The sequence below is a fragment of the Chiloscyllium plagiosum genome, chromosome 16 (genome assembly GCF_004010195.1).
Source record: "Chiloscyllium plagiosum isolate BGI_BamShark_2017 chromosome 16, ASM401019v2, whole genome shotgun sequence".
Classification (NCBI taxonomy): Eukaryota; Metazoa; Chordata; class Chondrichthyes; order Orectolobiformes; family Hemiscylliidae; genus Chiloscyllium; species Chiloscyllium plagiosum.
In genome coordinates this window covers 54,739,099-54,758,915 of record NC_057725.1, presented here as the reverse complement: position 1 = coordinate 54,758,915, position 19,817 = coordinate 54,739,099, and the positions used below count along the sequence as shown (strand labels likewise).

Genomic DNA, 19,817 nt, shown 5'->3' with positions numbered 1-19,817 from the left:
TAAGTAAATAATTAAGGGTGGGGATGGGGAGAAGATAACATTTATAGGAAACTACTGGGTCCTCCAGTATAATAGGTTTTTGGGAACTTCAAACAAACAAACAATTATGAGCTGGTGTGGTACTTTCCATTAATGGTAGCTGAAAATTAGATTCAACACAATATGATCTTATCATATTAGCGCTGAGATGTAGTGTAAACATGATTATACTCTTGTTGTTTTGAGTGTGATAAAATAGTTTTCCAATGTCCACCCAGTCTCTGGGTGTGGTGCTGAATGGTTCATTAGACAGCAGGGGTTAAACTCTTACTAACTTGCAGTTTGCCAAACTTAAGTTAGTTAAATGGGTCGTTAAAGACAAGCATAGCAATCTTAAATATGATCTAAACAGCCAGAGCGTGCTGCTGCTCATCAAAACATGTTGTTTGAAATTCTTCATCTGTAAAACATGTGTTAATGATTAATAATATTTAACCACTAAAAGATAAGTACTTCATAAATGGCTTCTAAAATTAACACTTAGAGGCAATCTGTCTGGAACCTCTTGTCTGGGGTGCTTAGGTCAGAAATAATAGTACAGCCCAATTTGTTTCTTTACATAATGAATCACAGACTTTCATTTCAGTAATATGGAAGCCTCGATAAACAGTGAAAAGCAGCTACTATTGGCGTTCACATTTACATAAGTAAATAGTGGCTTATTATTTTCATTCAACCAGTTGGGCTGCACCTAAGCAATTTGACTAGCTATAATTTCCATTGCATTTTACATAGGTTAGATTAAACAGAGTTAACAAGGAATGAGATAAGGTGGGTTGAAGTAAGGTCATGGAGAAGACTTAAGAACTTTGAATTGATAGGATTCCAACGGTAATGCGAACATTTCTCTTTCACTATTTCTTTACACTTTGGAGTATTGCTCTAGCCTGGGCATAAAGTCAAATGTCAAATGTGAGATAAATCTGACAGCGAATTGCAATGTTTGTCAGGGATGAAATAAATAGTATTCCAAAGTTGTAGAGAACCACTGTTGCCAAAGTTACCGCTCCTTCACACACTATATCAAATTTCTTTTTGATGTACAATTTGACGCATGGATCTGTTGTAAATAAAAAAAAATCTCATGATGTTCTTCAATTAACCTGAGTTGTCAATGCTTTGTGGAGTCATCATGCAATCCTATTAAAATAGCATGAAGAAGAATTTGGTGCAGATGAATTAAAAGTGGATGAAAATGTTGCAACAGTGATTCCTATGTTTATGTGCCTTACATAATATCAGTGCATTACTTTTAGATGATCATTAGGGCTCATATTTCAATGCTGAAATAAAAGCAAAATATTGTAGGTTCTGGAGATCTGACATAAAAACAGATAGTGCTGGAGAATCGAAGTATTGGGGAGGCAAGGAGGCTCAGAGTGCCAGGGAATTGATACCACCCTCAGGCAATTGTTTTTGTGGAGTTTGTACATTCTCACCGTGACTGTGTAGGTTTCCTTTGGGTGCTCCAGTTTTCTCCCACAGTCCAAAGATGTGCAAGTTAGATGGATTGGTCATGCTACATTGCCCATAGTGTCCAGGGATGTGCAGACTGGGTTAACCATGGGAAATAAAGGGTGATAGGGAAATGGTGAGGGGTAGATCTGGGTGAGGTGCTCTTCGGAGAATCGGTGTGGACTCGATGGGCCGAATGCCCTGCTTCCACACCGTCAGAATTTAAAAATTCTATGTTCTGGCAGTTATCTGTTCATCTCGCCATCGATGCTGACTTTCTTATCTCAGGTTTCAATTCCTAGTCTGTGGGTTAGTGAGGAAAATGTTGCACTGGCGACAGCAATGCATTTATTGCTCCTCAGTGGCAGGATTATCAGCAGCAATTATCTCATAATTTGTGCACTCGAGCGGAAGGAAGATGTAAATACTAACTTATTTTGTACTCCTTGTAGAGAAGCTGTGCATCAGTGAGGAAGATAGAGAATCAGTAATCTCATAAAGCACGCTGTGATTGTAATGAAAAACAAATGCAATTGATGCTCAGTGCAACCCACACAGATTATACTGTCTGTGTTGATGATATGCAGTTCTTTTTCTGGTGTCACCTGTATAAGTACAATAAACAATTTGAAAAGTATTATCTTAAAAGAGCATTGTCTTCTTACGAAAAGCATTCAACAAACCTAGTTTCGTTCAGGAAGAACTTATCCAGCAAGCTTCAGATCCCACTCTGCAGCAGTGACAAAAGTAATCCAATGATATATTGCAGCATGATTTAGAATTACCATGAATGACATGTATCAATAAACAAATTTATGAAGTTTGGTGAACTTTTTTCTGGTGAAATCTGCCCCTGTTTCAAAACTATTGGTTTTGTCAGATCTGGAGTGAAGTGTATGAAAATCTTTTGGAGCAATGATTTTCCATCTTGCTGACAGACACGTAAACCTGCGATGATCAAAGACCTTTATGTAGGAGGCCGTCTTTTAATCTCAGCCAGAGTCATAATTTTGTTGAAGATCTACTGGCCAAATTATACCAGGAAGGTCATCACTCATAGTTAAAGTGGGATATTTCAATCAGTATCACTGAAACAGATTATCTGGTCATTATTGCATCGCTGTTTGAGGGACCTTGCTTCACTTAAATGGGCCCTACTTTGCAACAATGACTATTAATTGGCAATAAAATGTTTTGGTACATTTGGTATCAAGAAGACATCCACGCACTCAACTTTCTCAAAAAGCAGAACATTTCGTGGAATGATTCCCACTGTGAGTTCTAGCATGTTATCTCACATGATCTTATTCTGCTCACCTCACTACATATGCTTCGCACCTTCTACAGCGTTACACTTGCGCTGTTTGCTGGACTTCCCGGACTATTATGATACAGACCCCCTGATGCTGAATGTCTCAAGCAGCCATTGACCATGTTGAGGATCTTGGACAGATATTGGATGACTGAAAAAGAACTGCATATCATCAACACAGACAGTATAATCTGTGTGGGTTGCACTGAGCATCAATTGCATTCGTTTTTCATTACAATCACAGCGTGCTTTATGAGATTACTGATTCTCTATCTTCCTCACTGATGCACGGCTTCTCTACAAGAAGGAGTACAAAATAAGTTAGTATTTACATCTTCCTTCCGCTCAAGTGCACAAATTTTGAGATAATTGCTGCTGATAATCCTGCCACTGAGGAGCAATAAATGCATTGCTGTCGCCAGTGCAACATTTTCCTCACTAAACCACAGACTAGGAATTAAAACCTGTCTGACTGAGGTGGTAACCCCAGAGTGACGACACTCTCCTTTGACTCGACTGAAGGGCTCCATTCCCCTTAGAATTTGAGGTTTGCCACTTGGTCATGAATGCGTATACACTGGTTTGCATGGTGTGGGAGTGACTGGACCAGCATTTATTGCCCATACCTAATTGCCCGAGGGTAGTTATGAGTCAACCCCATTGCTGTGGGTCTGGAGTCACATGTAGGCTAGAGCAGGTAAGGATGGCAGTTTCCTTTCCCGAAGGACATTAGTGAATCAGGTGAGTGTTTTTTCTGACAATTAACAATGGTTTCACAGTCGTCATTAGACTCTTAATTCCACCATCTGCCATGGCAAAATTTGAACCCAATTCCCCTGAACATTCCCTCGGTCTCTGATTTAATAGTCTAGCAATAATATCACTAGGCCATTACCTCGCTACCCCCTTGACTGACCATTGCTGTCAAACCTGATAGGCTGTTTGGCTTTTCGTCCCTGCTAAGAGGCAAAACAGAAGCATTGTGAGTCAGTAAGTTCTGAATAAGAGGCCAGTGCACGAAAAGCCAAGGTGGGGGGGGAGAAATGCCTCGAGCATCCAAGTTCTTGTCGCCTCGTGCAAGCTGCTTGACAGCAGCATTGAAATGTAAGAGGTCAGTGAGTGAGCTCCAAAGTGCAGTATTGATCCGATGAATTGCATTATTCGCGAGTCGGAGACATGATGTGGTGAGGCCGATGCCAATCTCCGTGAACGGTGGGGGCAGGCAGTCATTACTCATGAAATGTGCCCTCTGGACTTAGGGAATGCTGGATAAGATGGACGCCCAGAGAGAGCACCCACCTGGAAACCACTCTGTCAGGAACTGTCACCGTCGAGCTTCTCTCTGCTGACTGTGAAAATAGCATCTGGTAAATAAATGTGGTGAGATTAGCTAATAATGAGACTTTAATGCAAATAAATAGGCCCCTTGTCAATCGCTGGTGAGTTTCTCACCTCGGCATTAAAGCTTTATGCAGAATATCAGACTCTTTTCCTCAACATTACCCGAAAGTGAGGTGAAAATGACAGGTCTTGACATTATAGGCCACATTGAGGAGCCCTAGCAAAACTAGAGTCAAAGTGAAACAACAACAGAAATTGCTGGAAAATCTCAGCAGGCCTGGCAGCATCTGTGAAGAGAAATCAGAGTTAACGTTTCGGGTCCAGTGACCCTTCCTCAGACCTGATGGTAGCTAGGAAAATGTGGGCTTTTATTGCAGAATATAGGATGGGGGGAGGGAGTAAGGGGTACATGATAGGTGGGGATAGAGCCCAGAGAGAAAGTAAAACAGTTGGACAGACAAGGGAGAAGAAAACAAGCCAGCTGGGAGGGTGAATAGCTGTTAGTGGAGACTGTTAGTGGCTAACAATGAGTTGTCTGTAATAGCAGACTACGTGATAACAAGGCCTGGTGTGTGGGGGTGGGAGCGAGGACATGGGAGAGCTCAAACCCTTAGAGGATTTAAAAGAGAAGTTGTTGACGGTGAGGATGCACTTGGCTAAGTGGAGGAGGGTGATGGTGGGTGAGAATGGTTCAGCCCTTTGGTCCAGGAGGAAGTGGAGAGCCCTGAGAGCATCCTGGTGGAGGATGCTCGTGCAGAGGGTTTGCATGTCCTTAGTAAAGAGAAGGCGGCTGGAGCTTGCAAACTGGAAATTCCGAAACTGGCTTAAAGTGTCAGAGGAATCATGGATGTACGTGGGCAGGGATTGGACCAGGGGAGAGAAGACTGAGTCAAGAGAAGAAGAGGGGGTGAGTTCTGTGGGGCAGGAGCAGACTGAAGCAATGGGTCTGCCCGGGCAGTCCTGTTTGTGGATTTTGGGAAGGAGGTAGAAGCGAGTTGTGCGGGGCTGAGATGCTATCAGTTTTGAGTCAGGCCATACAGTCAAGATGAATTGAGGGAAATGCTCTACCTGGTTGGAAACACATCTGACACATAGAAAGGTGGTAATGGTCATCCCATTTCCAAGCATCTCTGCAGGAGTTCTTCAGGGTAATGTCATTGGCCATCAATCAGACAGTCAGAAGTGGGGATATGCAGTGATGACTGCACAATTTAAGCACCACAGGCAATTTCTCAAATACTGAAACACTCCTTGTCCAAAGGCAGCAAGACCTAGGCAAAATCCAAGCTTGTTCTGAGAACTGCCAAGTAACATCCTCACCGCACAAATGCCATACTGTGATCATCACTAACAAGAGACAAAGTAAGCACAATCCCTTGTCGCTCACTGGGTGTAATCATCACTGAATTCCCCCGCTATCAGCGTCCTGGAGGTTATCATTAAGCAGAAACTAAATGGGATGAGCCATTGATATAGCTAATGGAGCAGGTCACAGGCTAGGAGTACAGCAGTGAGGAACTCACCTCCGGATTCCTCAAAGCCTGTCCACCATCTATAAAGCACAAGTCAAGGGTGTAATGGAATACTCCTCACTTGCCTGGATGAGTGCAGTTCTAACAACACTCAAGTAGTTTGATAACATCCAGGACAAAGTGGCCCACTTGATTAGCACCACATCCACAATATCCATTCGCTTGACCCACCTACACTTGGTAGCAGCAGTGTATACTATTACAAGATACAGATATTCACCAAAGCACCTTGGGAAACTTCTTCTAAGCCCACAGCCACTTCCACCCAGAAGGTCAAGGATAGTAGATGGATGGGAACACCACTAGTTGCAAGTTTTTCTCCGAGCCATTCACAGCCTTTACTTTAATATTACCGCTCCTTCAGTGTCATTGGGTCAAAATCCTGGAATTCAATTCCTAATGGCATTCAGGGTCAACCTAAACACATGCACTGCAACAGTTCAAGAAGGCAGCTCAACACTACCTTCCCAAAGGCATCTGGGAGAGGCAATAAATGCTGGCCCAGCCAGCAATGTTCGCATCCAATGAGTTAATAAAAGCAAACTCTTATGTTTCTATTTTGGCCATATTTTTCCAACTGTCTAAAGCTTGACCACATTGTTCAGGATCTGGCAAGTTTCTGCTCTATATCAATCCAGATCTTTGCACTTCATTGATTTTCACTGCAGTGGAAGTTACTTCCTTAATGAAGAAATAATGATCTTTCAAAAGAAGCTGTATTATAATGAGGTTACAAGAAACAAACCTGGAGAAAGGGATACCTATTACAGCATGAGAATCGGGTGCTGATTGGTTAGATCATATTTGCTATTAAGATGCAAGAGACTCAGTTAACTGTCGATCTTCATTCTGAGATCAGACAAGTAAACTCTTTTTGGTCAGGGTGGTACCACAGAAATACAGCAGAGATTTGCAAGCTCCACTACTCCTCTTTTCCCCAATAAAAATGTGCAATGTACACCTGCCCGTGCTGTATGAACTGGTATCCTTTTTGTTTGAAGACTGTTTCATACATCCTAGTCCTGTTGATTGCAAGACAAAAGGCTTTAGCTTCTTGTCTCCTTTTGGCAATGTTTATGTTCTACACTACCAACAACTATGTGTTTACATCTAAGCAAACCCTGTTTCCTTGAACCAGAAACTTGGAAATTTTGAGTTGCTAGACATCATATGTTGTCATTGCAAAATGATTCTATGTGATCATTTTTTCTTCAGGGCAAACCACATCTGTTTTTGGCAGCCATTATTCTTTTAAGTGGACAATTTAATGAGATGTGCCATGATTCATGAAAAAAAAATTAGACCTACATCAGCTTAGAGCGAGCCAATGATTTTACCTAACAGCAAATGTTTCCAAATGCCTTTTTCTAAAGAATCTGTCATTAATAATGACTATTTCATATCTTTAAGTACTGGATTCTATTACTTACATGGAAACATTGTCCTCTGTCAGTCGCTCATCCTTTAAGCGCCTCCTTAAAACCTATTTCTTTCACCAAATTTAGGGTAACCTGTTGTAACAAATTTCTTTACAGGATTAGGTGTCAATTTTTGAAGAGACTTGAGGTGTTTGTCTGCATTAAAGGCGCCACATAATCCAATCTGTTGCTGTTGTACACTTACCTCAACCTTAAGTCATTACCTGTTTCAAACATGATCTGCATCAGTGGTCTCCAACCTTTTTCAGCACAACATCATTTTTTTGAATTTGAATGCATCCTAAGATCTACCCTGAAGAAAACTTATTTCTAGCACTACATAAACCTAAAGCTAAGTGAACATAACTGTTTATTTTGTCTTCTACAGACCACGTCTCAATGGCTTTACCTTAATTGCCAGTACCTTGAAGGCCTGGGTTATGACTTGAGACGCTAATCGTATGCAATCCATCTCACTGAGGTATGGGGAGTCAAAGTAAGTTCTCACTTTAAAAGCACTGTATGACAGAAGCGAGTATTTGAGGGTTAGGGACATCTCAGAAAGGTTGAAGTATATTGACAATGTGGAAAGTGTTGCCAGAAGTTGTTGTACACTTTGGTATGAACAGTATGGTTTGGGAAAGGGCTACGGTTTTGCAGAGTGAATGTAAGAGGTTGGACAGAAGGTTAAAAAGCAGAACCTCAAAGGCAGTAATCTCTAGTTTACTCCTGGTGCCATGTTCTAATGAGAGTAGGAATGTAAAGATAGGGTAGATAAATCAATGGCTGAAGAGCTGGTGCAATGTGCAAGGATTTGGATTTTTGAATCATTGGGGTCTCTTCTGGGGCAGAAAAGACTTGCCCAAAAGGAATGGGTTTCACCTGAACTGGAAAGGGACCAATATCCAGAGGGTAGATTTTCTAGTGCTATTTTGGGACCCTTTAAAATAGTGGTTTTGGGGGGGAAAGGTTCCTAAATAGCAGTAAATATAGAAAGAAAGAAGAGGATGGTTCTGAATCAGAAAAGAACAAGTTAGACAATGAGGCAATACTGAAGAATTAAAATGCATTTATTCCAATGTAAACAGGCTAGGCTAGGCTAGTGAACTCAGGGTGTGTATCGGAACATGGGACTGGGCTGTCTTAGCAATTACAGCAACTTGGTTGAGGAAAAGGCTGGCAGCTCTATTCTCCGGGTTTTAGATGCTACAGGAAGGATAGAAAGGGAAGTAAGAGAGGAATGGGAGTGGCATTTTTGATTGAGGAAAACATTACTACTGTAATTGGAGAGGATATTTCTGAGGGATTGTCCATTGAAACTATATAGTTAAAACTTAGATATAAGAAATGGATGATCACTTTAATGGGATTGTACTATAGGGCTCCCAAATATTGAAGGGAAATTGAAGAGCAAACTGTAGAGAGATCTCAGATATATGTAAGAGTAATGGGTTGGTCAGAGTGGGGGATTTTAACTTTCCAAACATTGACTGGGACTGCCATAGTGTTTAAGGCTTGGAAGGTGAGGAATTTGTTAAATATCTTCAAGGAAATTTTCGTTATCAATATGTAAAAAGAGCAAGACTTTACCTTCTCTTGGGAAAGAAGACAGGGCAAGTGACTGAAATGTTAATCGGGGAACATTTGTGATCACCATTCTATTAGTTTTAAAATAAGTATGGAAAAGAATGAGCCATTCATAAAACTTAAAGTTTTTAACTGGAGTAAGGCAAATTTTAATGGTATGAGACAAGAACTTTCAAAAGTTGACCAGAGTAGACTGCTTGCAGGCAAAAGGGTGACTGACAAATGGGAGTATGATAACAAGAGTTCAGAGGCTTTATGTTCCTGCTAGAGTGTCGGATAAGGCTGGTAAAAATAGCGCACAATGGATGGATAGAGATATTGAAGTTCTAGTCAAAAATAAGAAAGAATCTTATATTAAATGTGACAACTGGGATCAAATAAATCTCCAGAAGAGTGTTGGGACATTCTTAAGAAGGAAATCAGGAGGGCATCGAGGGGATATGAGATAGCCTTGGCAGATAAGGTTAAGGATAGTGCAAAGAGATTCTACAAGTACATTAAGACCAAAAAAGCAACTCGAGATAGAACAAGGCCCCTTAAAGATCAATGAGGTCGTCTATGTGTTGCAGCTCGGGAGATGATAGAGATACACAAAAGAATATTTCGCATCAGTTTATACCGTGGAGAAAGAAATGGATACCAGAGAACTTGTAGAAATAGGTATTGATGTTTTGAAAACAATTCAAATTAAGGCGAGCAAGTACTGCAGGTCTTAGCAACAAAGGTGGATAAGTCTCTAAGACCTGATCAAATGAATCTCAGGATGTTGTGGGAAATTAGGGAAGAAATTATGGGGCACCTAGCAGAAATATTTGTATCATCTATACCATGGGTGCAGTGCCAGAGGGTGGGGGTGTGGTAAATGTTGTGCTTTATTTAAGAAGGACTGTAAGGAGAAACCTGGGAATGAGATACCTGTTAACCTGTCATCAGTGCTGGGAAGTTGTTGGAGATGATACTGAAAGAACAGATTTACATACATTCAGAGTGGCAAGGACTGATTAGGGATAGTCAGTTTGTCTTTGTGCAAGGAAATGGTGCCAGCACGGTGGCTCAGTGGTTAGCACTGCTGCCTCACAGCACCAGGGACCTGGGTTCAACTCTGACCTCAGGCGACTGTCTGTGTGGAGTTCTCCCTGTGTCTGCGTGAGTTTCCTCCCACAATCCAATGATGGTTAGGTGAATTGGGCATGCTAAATTGTCTATAATGTTAAGTGCACTAGTCACTGTTAAATGTATGGGAATGGGTGTGGGTAGGTTACTCTTCAGAGGGTGGGTGTGGACTTGTTGGGCTGACGAGCCTGTTTCCACATTGTAGGGAATCTAATCTATTAGAAAACCATGTCTCACAAACTTGATTAAGTTTTTTAATGAAGTAATCAAAAAGATTGATGAGGGCAGAATGGTAGACATTATTGGCATGGACTTTAGTAAAGCATTTCGCAAGGTTTTCCTCAATAGACTAATTAGTAAAGTTGCATCACATGGGATTCAGGGTTAGCTTGCCAATTTGATACAAAATTGGTTTAATGGTAGGAGACAGAGGGTGGTGGCGGAGAGTTGTTTTTTACACTGGAAGCCTGTGACCAATCATGTTCCACAGGGATTGATACTGGGTCCACTTTTGTCTGTGATGTATACAAACGATTTGGATAAGAATATGAGAAGCATGATTAGTAAGTTTGCGGATGATACCAAAAGCAGTGGTATGGTGGACAATGAAGAAGGTGATCGAAGATTACAAGGAGATCTTGATTAACTGGGTCAATGGACTGAGGAGTGGCAGATGGAGTTTCATTTGCATAAATGTGAGGTATTGCATTTTGGTAAAACAAACAAGGGCAATTAATGGTTGGGCCCTGAGTAGTGTTATGGAACAGAGAGACCTAGGTGCTCAGGTACATGATTCTTCGAAATGTGCGCCATAAGTAGACAGGGTGGTTAATAAGGTATCTGGCACACTTGCCTTCATTGCTCAGACCTTTGAGTATAGCAGTTGGGAAGTAATGTTGAGGTTGTACAACATGTTGGTGAGGCCTCTTATGGATTTCTGTACAACCTGGTCAGCCTGCTCTGGGAAGGATATTATTAAATTGGAGAGGGTTCAGAAAAGATTTACCAGGATGTTACCGGGAATAAAGGGTTGAGTTACAAACATAGGCTGGATAGATTGGTGTGTTTTTCACTGGAGTGTAGGAGTTTGAGGGATGGCTTATAAAGGTTTATAAAGTCATGAGGGACAGATAAGGTGAATAGCGGGGGTCTTTTCCCAGGGGTGGCAAAGTTTAAAACTAGAGGGCAAATTTTTAAGGTGAGAGGAGAAAATTTTGAAAAGGATATGAGGGGCAACTTCCTTTACACAGACAGTGGTTCATGTGTAAAATGAACTACCAGGCGGTGTGATGGGTGCAGGTACAGTTACAACATTTAAAATATATTTGAGTAAGAAATGAATAGGAAAGGTTTGGAGGGATATGGGCCAAACACAGGCAAAGTGAAAATAGTTTTGTTTGGGAACATGGTCAGTGTGGATTAGTTGAACCAAAGTGTATGTTTCTATGCCGTATGCTTACTAGTTCCCAAAAATTGTTGTCCCTTGATTCGACTTTAAGTTCACTATCATTTTGCACAGAGATTATCTCCACATCAATTGCACTGCTTTGGAAACCAAAAACCAGAAGGAATTTGGTGGCCACCTGACTAGTGTTTACTGGAAGGAATGAATTTATGACAAACCTAACGATTTGTTCCATCACATTTAATTCCTGAAATCATCTGTTGAATTCCTCTACTAGCCTCCTCGTTTATGTACAAACATTTGCTGGGTGGAGCCAGTTTTTTCCTTGTCTTTGAATGTTTTTCATATTTTACCCAGATTCAGGAAGGTTTTGGAGCATTTTGCTTTTTTTTTAAATTGAGAGGACCGCAGACCCACTTTCAATTTGAAAGCTTTCACAGTACTGATTATGTATGCTAAGTCTCTGTCCTATGTAGGAGAAAGGGAAGACTGCAGATGTTTGAGATCAGAGTTGAGTGTGTGGTGCTGGAAAAGCACGGCAGATCAGGCAGCACCGCAGGAGCAGGAGAATCAATGTTTCGGGCAAGAGCCCTTCATCAGGGATGAGGCTTATGGGCCATGGGAGTGGTGAGATAAATGGGAGGGAGGTGGGCATGGAGGGGAGGTAGCTGAGAGTGCATTAGGTAGATGGGGGTGGGGGCAATGGTGATAGATCGGAAAGGAGGGATGAGCGGATAGGCAGGAAGGAAGATGGATAGGTAGGACAGGACATGAGGGCGGTGCCGAGTTGGAAAGTTGGAATTGGGATAAGGTGGGGGGAGGGGAACTGAGGAAACTGGTGAAGTCCATTGATGTTGTGAGGTTGGAGGGTCCCAAGGCAGAAGATGAGGCCTTCTTCCTTCAGGCGTCAGGTGGTTATAGTGTGGCAATGGAGAATGCCCAGGGCCTATATGTCCTTGGCGGAGTGGGAGTTCAGCCATGGGGCAGTAGGATTGGTTGGTGCAAGTGTCCTGGAGATGTTCTCTGAAGCGCTCTGCAAGTAGGCCAACTGTCTCCCCAATGGAGAGGAGACCACATCAGGAGCAACAGTAAATGGCATGTGTGGAAATGCAGGTAAAACTCTCTTGGGTGTGGAAGGCTTACCCGCAACCGAAGTAAGGCCCCCTGGTCTATCATTACCAGGGTTGTCTTGACTCCCCTTCTTAAACAAGGGAACAATATTTGCTAACCTCCAGTCTCTGGCATTCCTCCTGTCAACAATGATGATATAAAGATCAAAGCCAAAGGCTCTGCAATCTCATCCGTGGTCTTATCTATTTTCAGATCTTCCAAAATCTCCTCATTGTCAACCACAATCCCACCTAATCCTGTACCTCCATATTCTCACTAACATTGCCCTTTACCAATGTGAATACTGATGAAAAGTATTCATTAAGCACTTCCCCTATGTCTTCAGGTTCCACACACAACTTTCCACTACTATCTGATTGGCCCTAATCTTACTCTAGTCATTCTTTTATTCCTCATATACCTATTGAAGGCCTTAGTGTTTTCCTTGATCCTATCCACCAACAACTTCTCATGTCCCCTCCTGGCTCTTCTTAGCCCTCTCTTTCGATCTTTTCTGGCTAATTTATAACTCTCAAGCCCTTCTATAACTCTAATGACCTGTCCGACCTGTCCATCTTCCTTCCTGCCTATCTGCTCCACCTCCCCTCCGACCTATCACCTTTACCCCCCCTCCATCTACCCATTGCACTCTCAGCTATCTTCCCCCAAGCCCTACTCTCTCCCATTTATCTCTCCACCCCCTCAGCTCACAAGCCTCATTCCTGTTGAAGGGCTTTTGCCTGAAACGTTGATTCTCCTGCTCCTTGGATGCTGCCTGACCTGCTGTGCTTTTCAAGCACCACACTCTCCACTCTGTCCTATGTAGTCAGCCAGGAGGCTGGAAGAACACAACAAGCCAGGAAGCATTAGGATATGGAGAAGTTGACGTTTCAGGTGTAACCCTTCTCCACCTCCTGATTCTGCTTGGCTTGCTGTGTTCTTCCAGCCTCCTGCCTGTCTACTTTGGATTCCAGCATCAACAGTGTTTTTTCTCTAAGTCTCTGTCCTATCCCTGCAGTCACGTTCAACTCATTCAGTTTTGACATCTGTAAGATACCGTGCACTGCCTGAAAGCTCACTTTACCCCTTGACTTAAAAGTGACAATTTCAGGCATCAGATGTAAGAATCTTTGCAGGAGTTCCCCTCAACTTAACCATCTCACATCAGCCTGGAAGATTAGTTCACCATTGACAAGTTCATCAAATAATGATTACAATAAGCGATGCAGAAGGGCTCTTGCTCGAATCAAGTTTACAATCTCAATAGCAACTTTTGCATATCTTTCCTTGCTAATGCTTGCTTGTGGCCTGTACAATGGTAATTGACAATAGAGGGGAAATCAGGATTATTTCTACAAAATGCAACAAAGCCCACCTTTGTGCCAATCATGGCTGGTGCAACCTTAGTTGTGGTGGAAACCAGTTTGTGGATCAAAAATTTTTTATCAAGAGTGTACTTTTTGAATTCAAACCTGGTAATGTGCGACTTGAGTGTACATTTACATCAAGGATCCTAAATTATGCAACAGAAATCTGTACGCATGAGCAGCAATTGTGTGCAGACAGGTTAAGGAGTTTTTTGATTAACTCTCTAGCAATGCTAGACAGCTCAGGACATAGTGTAAATAGAAATGGGAACTATCCATAGAGACAGTGAAGAAAGTTAGGACTTGTTGATGCAGGTAACTCTTGAATTAATCCATGGACCTGTTAGATTAGATCCCCTACAGAGTGGAAACAGGTCCTTTGGCCCAACAAGTCCACACTGACCCTCTAAAGAGCAACCTACCCCACTCCGACTAATGCACCTATCACCATGAGCAGTTCAGCATGGCCAATTCACCTGACCTACACATCTTTCGACTGTGGGAGGAAACCAGAGCACCCAGAGAGAATGTGCAAACGCCACACAGTCGCCTGAGGCTGGAATTGAACCTGGGACCCTGGTACTGTGAGGCAGCAGGGCTAACCACTGAGCCGCGGTTCTGTAGACATTCTGTGTTGGACACACATGAGGGCAATGACAGTATCTTGGAAGAGTAGTCCTGAGCAAAACTGCAGGAAAAAAGAGCAATGGACTGTCCAAAAGAATAAGAGGCAGGTAGCCACAAGAAAAGGAGATGGAGTTTCTGCTTCAGATAGCTTTTATTGCGAATGGGTAAAGGAAATGCTATGTTGCTTTTTCTGGTATTAGGGTGAAATACATCATGGAATGATTTCTGGAAAAGGAAGGAAAGCATAAAAACGTGTGGTCTGTGTTGTAATAAATGACATTGATAAATGTACGCTTTAAGTCTTGTAAAGGGAGTTAAGTATTAAATCCAAAAACAAATCCTCAAGTATGGTAATTTCCAGATAGTTGCCTATATCACGTCTGCAGCATACTCTGAAAAGGTTGAGAGAAGCTGACGAGAAAGGGCAAAGTGTGGTCAGAAGGTTAGTCCATTAAGGAATCATCCAGATTCTTGTGGATTGGAAAGACATCTGGATTCAAGGAAGGCTAGAGAAAATGGATAGGCCTCATTAGCGTCATTGTCCTTGTGGAAAGGTTAAGTGAAGCAATGGGAGAAAATGAAATGTGTGAAAGTTGATATCTTAAGACAAGAAAGGAAGTGTTCAATTATTGAAGCTTTTCAAACAGAGGCAACAGACAAGATGATACTGTAAACACTACAGGAAAGAGGCTATGAAGTAGTACACATTAAAAATACATGTTTGTATGCAAGGAAATATGTTACAAAATATGAAGTGAGAAAACCAGTTAAAAAGAATATGTATCAAAATTCCAAGAAAGGTGTGGATGTGAATCCACAACATTCCAAATGGAATTTAAGAATTAGAATAATTAATATATCTCATCATAGCTATAATGGAAGAATGGTTTAGATTCACACCAGGTATTCAAACAGGAAAGAAAAATGATCAGTGAGGATGGCAGTTAACACTAAAAAAAATCACCATTAAAGAATGTAAGCATTCCAAGATATTGTGTTCAGACACAGAATATAGTTTGGATAGAGTTGAAAAATAGGATGGAAAATGACACATATATCACACGTCCATCTCAATTCACCAATTAATGCATGTGTCGTAGAGGGGCAGAAATACAGAATGTTCATAGACAATAAGACAATAAGAATAGGTAACTATTCTGCCATTGTGGCATTAACCTTAGAAGAGGTTGTGTGCTCTACATTGCTTGACAGAGGCTCATGGATTCTAAGATTTTTCAAAATGACTGCTTAATCAACATTCTATAAAGTATTTACACTCTTGGACTTATCCCATGGTCTATACAGTGGCATCTTTCTTGAAAGTCTCACCATCATGTGAACGCTTGCATCACGACTGATGTCACTTATATTTATGTATTTGAGAATTAACCCTTTATATATCTCCTCCCAAGTCTCTATTCTTATGCAATATCTATATCCACGAACATGTCCTTCCAAAGTCTCTGCTTCACAGGGATTAACATCATGCTGGTTTCTACAATCTCCCTGGTCCTCTTCATTGATTCTTCACAGGGGATTGAGAATTTATGTTCTCCATACTTACATTTACATTCTGTGAATTATTGCTTAAGTCATTGTAGAATGGCACCTCTTTGTTCATGTTGTCTTCCTGGGTGTCTGGATAAAAGGTCAGTCTTAGGAATGGTTTCCTTCTCATCAAAATCAAGGCATTCTGGTTTTGTCTTCTACGGTTCTCTTGCTGAATATGGAAGTGCTTATTGTATAAATGCATTTTCATTCATTCTTTGTAATTGTTTAGTTCCCTTTAGTTTTCTTGCAGGCAACTACCTGGTAGTCAGAGAGGTGAAGGTTTCTACTTCTTCAATAAGGTTCTTGTCCCCCGTGCTGGTTGTTCAACTGAGATTCTTGATAATATATCTACTGTGATTTGATAATTTCCCTGAATATATTCTATTGTAGTATCTTATTTCATACGTCATAATTAATCGTCAGATCCTTCGTACACTTTTGCAGTTTACTTGGTATTCATGAATATTCCTAATGGCTCATGGTCTGTACAATAGTAAGTTTCAAGCCTATGGCATTAACTGAACTTGATCACATGCCCATACAGTTGTCAATGCTACTTCCTTAATTACAGCATATATTCATTCCATTTCTATTAAAGATCTAGATACATCATTGACTGGTCCATGTTTCCCTCCTTTCTGGAGTGGGAATGGCATCACCCCAATTGATCTGATGATGCATTAGCTATTAATATTGCTCGTGTGCAGCATTGCAATAAGCTAGAACTTCTGATGAGATAATTAGATAAACATTTCCTTTGTTCTCTTAAACACCTATGCTGTTTTTCTTTCCAAAATGATCCTTGATTTTGTCTGTCGAGTTGTTGCAGTTGTTCCCTAATGGACGACTTGGTAACATTTTTTTGTTGGTTGATCATTCCCATGCAAGTGCAGTTCCATGACTCTTCTGGATTGAGGGAGCTCTTAGGTAACTCCAGCCTTCTGTGGCTCTGCTATAATGTCTGCTGCATGAACAATATCTCCCAAGAACCTGGTGGTATGTTGTGCAAACTCAAATTTTTCATTCAAAGTTAGGTCCTGTTTCTTGCTGTTACCTCTCCATCTTCTTCATTTATGGTTGAGCCATGAATTACATTGTCATCCACTTGGGTACATCACACTCTCTAATCAATCAGTGTTCTTTGGAATATTTCTTGCACAGATGTAATGCTGAAATGTAAACAGTGAAAGTAATACTGTCCATATTGTATGATTAATATCATTGGAAGCTGCCAAAAAACACAGTTGGTGCCAAGTTTGATGAAAATGGTGCAATTTGCTAACTTTGCCAAACTTTCATCCACAAATGCCAATCCTCCTTCTTAATTTAACCCAGCAACACAGAAAAGATTTATCCCATGCAGTAATTTGTGAAAATTCAATAGGCCAAGAACTAGTTAAGGTAAAAGTAACAACTTTATTTCTTAAAGTATAATAGAGAATAATTAACTAATAACTATTTACAACTCCTTCCTCTAACCTATCTTTTGCCTCCCTCTTCTACAATACTAGTCTGATAAAACTCCCGACTAAGATTTACAAACCAAAACTTCTTATCTCAAAACCAGGCAGCTTTCGGTCCTTCTCTGTATTTTGGTCTTCTTTTTTTGGGGGGATTCTACTTCGCAGGTTACTGATCGATGAAGGTACCTTTAAGAGAGCTATTCTCTGGGCTGTTTGCAGATGTCATTGGCTTGGCAATACTCCACCCAACTGTTCAATTTTCCCCAGTCTTATTTCCCCAAAGCATTAGATTGTGTCATTGGCTTTTAAGACTGTCAGTATACTAAATTCAAACTTGATTGGAATTTGGTTTTTTTTGTGGTATAATTTAAACTGGTTGGTCTAATTCAAATCTGTTTTTGTCTCCAGGCAACCGGCTAGCTAGCTATCCCACTAGCTGGACCACATGTTACATTGCGTCTTACTGAGAACATTTAGTGCTGTCCCTGCTAGCTTTTAACTCTCTTAAAGGTACAGTACACCCACATCTTTCTAACACAATAGATGAATTTCTCTTCATATTGTTTTCTTTAGGTGCATAAGATCCACACAAATTTAGAATGCCCATGTGTTGGCTTGGTCACTGGTGACATCACACCTTGATGAAGTATTACCCTATTTTGCTGTTCTCCTTTTTTTCAAATGTGGTTGTCAGACTTTTCTTACCTTGTGAATAGGTAAATTGGCTTGATACCTAACCTCAGCATGATGTGGTAAGCTGTCTTTAATTTCCCCAAGCCACTGGAGAACAACTTTAAGAATTCAGTTATGAATCCTGCCTGTGTATTTCATTGGCTTGTGAATGAGTTGCAGCTCTTTGCAGTTGTTCCTGCTTTGTCAATAACATTCTTGAAATTAGATCATGTATAATGTTTCGGTGATTGCTCTGTATTTATAATGCAGTCAATTTGTTTTCAGTTAGGTACCTCCTGGTCCCTGAAGTCGAATGTCAGATGGCTGGAGTTTATCTTTACTCAACCATTTTACCACATCTGAGAGGACTGATGCACTTGCCTCATTGCCATTTAGATGTCAAAGTTAGAAATGATTTGCTGTCCATTTGCATTTATGTGAGCACTCTAGCACTTCCCTTTTGATTCTTTTATTTCTACAAGTAATGGATATCCCTTATTTTTGATCAGGCTTTGCAAAGCTATTGAACTTTGAATTTTCAGCATGATAATTTTCACACTGATGCAGTTTCCTGATGCTCAAGCTGATGACAGTGCACAGTTTTGTCTATTGCTCATGTGGGTGAAACTGGTAAGGGGCTTAGTGGATGAGGGTATTCGGGTCACAGATAAGTGGATAAGTATTTAGGTTAGGTTATGGGGGGTCAGGTGGAAAGGGTGTTTCTTTGGGTTGGGTAAGTTCTGGTCCTGGGAATTGGTTTTCGGGTCAGGTCCTGGGAATGGGTGCAGTTAGAGTTGTGAGTAGGTGCTGCTGAGTCCGAAAGGATTGGACAAAGGTAGGAAGGGATAAATGCCAGGTCTAGTAGTGTCAGGTCAGATAGAGTGGCTCTCTCTCTCTCTCTGTCTCTCGAGAGGCTAATGATTCCTTTCTCAACAGCAAGCTATCCCTCTATGGATTTTACCCCAAACTGTAGACAGGTTTTATGTTTATCCTTTGGATGAATACATAATAGAAGATGCTTTCATTGGCAGGAGAGACTAGGACCTGAGAGCACAGCCTAGGAGTAAATGGAAGACCCTTTAGAACTGAGATAAGGAGAAACATCTTCAGCCAGAGAGTGGCGAATCTATGGAATTCATTGCTACAGAAGGCCGTGGTGGCCAGGGCATTGAGTATATTTAAAACAGTGGTAGATAGGTTCTTGATTGTCAAGGGAATCAAAGGTTATGGGGATAAAGTGGGAAAATGGAGTTGAAAAAAACCTTTTCAGCCATGATTGAATGGCGGAGCAGACACAATGCGCTGAATGGCCTAATTTCTGCTCCTATCTTATGGTCCTATGGGTTGAAATGCCAGTTTCAACCCTACTGGAAGGGATTAATGGGACTGAACACTGTTGTGTTTACACAGTAATGCCACTGTGAAGGTCACAGTCAAAGAATTATCCCTTAGTTACTCCTATGTTGCAGATAAAAGAAGATCTTTCCTCACTCCAAGCACCGTAAACCAGTTGGAAAAGGCAACTAGACAACAAGAGGATACTCTCCCTCAACCTGCTTGAATTAAATCATGCTTGAAAGGGATCAGAGCCATTGAAACTCAACCAATCTGCAAAACTAAGGATCATGAAACCGATTAGAAACCTAGCAAGGTCAACACTATTGGTAAACTCCACTGCAACTGCTCAACTCTTCACAACTCGCTTATTTCTGAGATTGTGTAGGTGTTGCATTACTAACTCTTCTTGCATTTCATAATTAATAAACTCAGGTCTTTTATTGTAATTGAAGAAAGCCTGGTTAACTTCACTTCTTTGAAAACACAA

General features: G+C 41.1%; 1 long non-coding RNA gene across 1 annotated transcript in view; it reads left to right on the top strand.

Moving 5' to 3' along the window:
• The window catches only part of LOC122557928, a 124,212-nt gene extending 104,693 nt beyond the window's left edge, over nucleotides 1-19,519 (top strand). The window contains exons 2-3 of the long non-coding RNA XR_006313980.1: nucleotides 7,486-7,593; nucleotides 19,462-19,519. This is a non-coding gene — a long non-coding RNA (uncharacterized LOC122557928). The remainder of the gene's footprint in view (nucleotides 1-7,485; nucleotides 7,594-19,461) is intronic.
• Nucleotides 19,520-19,817: the final 298 nt, after the last annotated feature.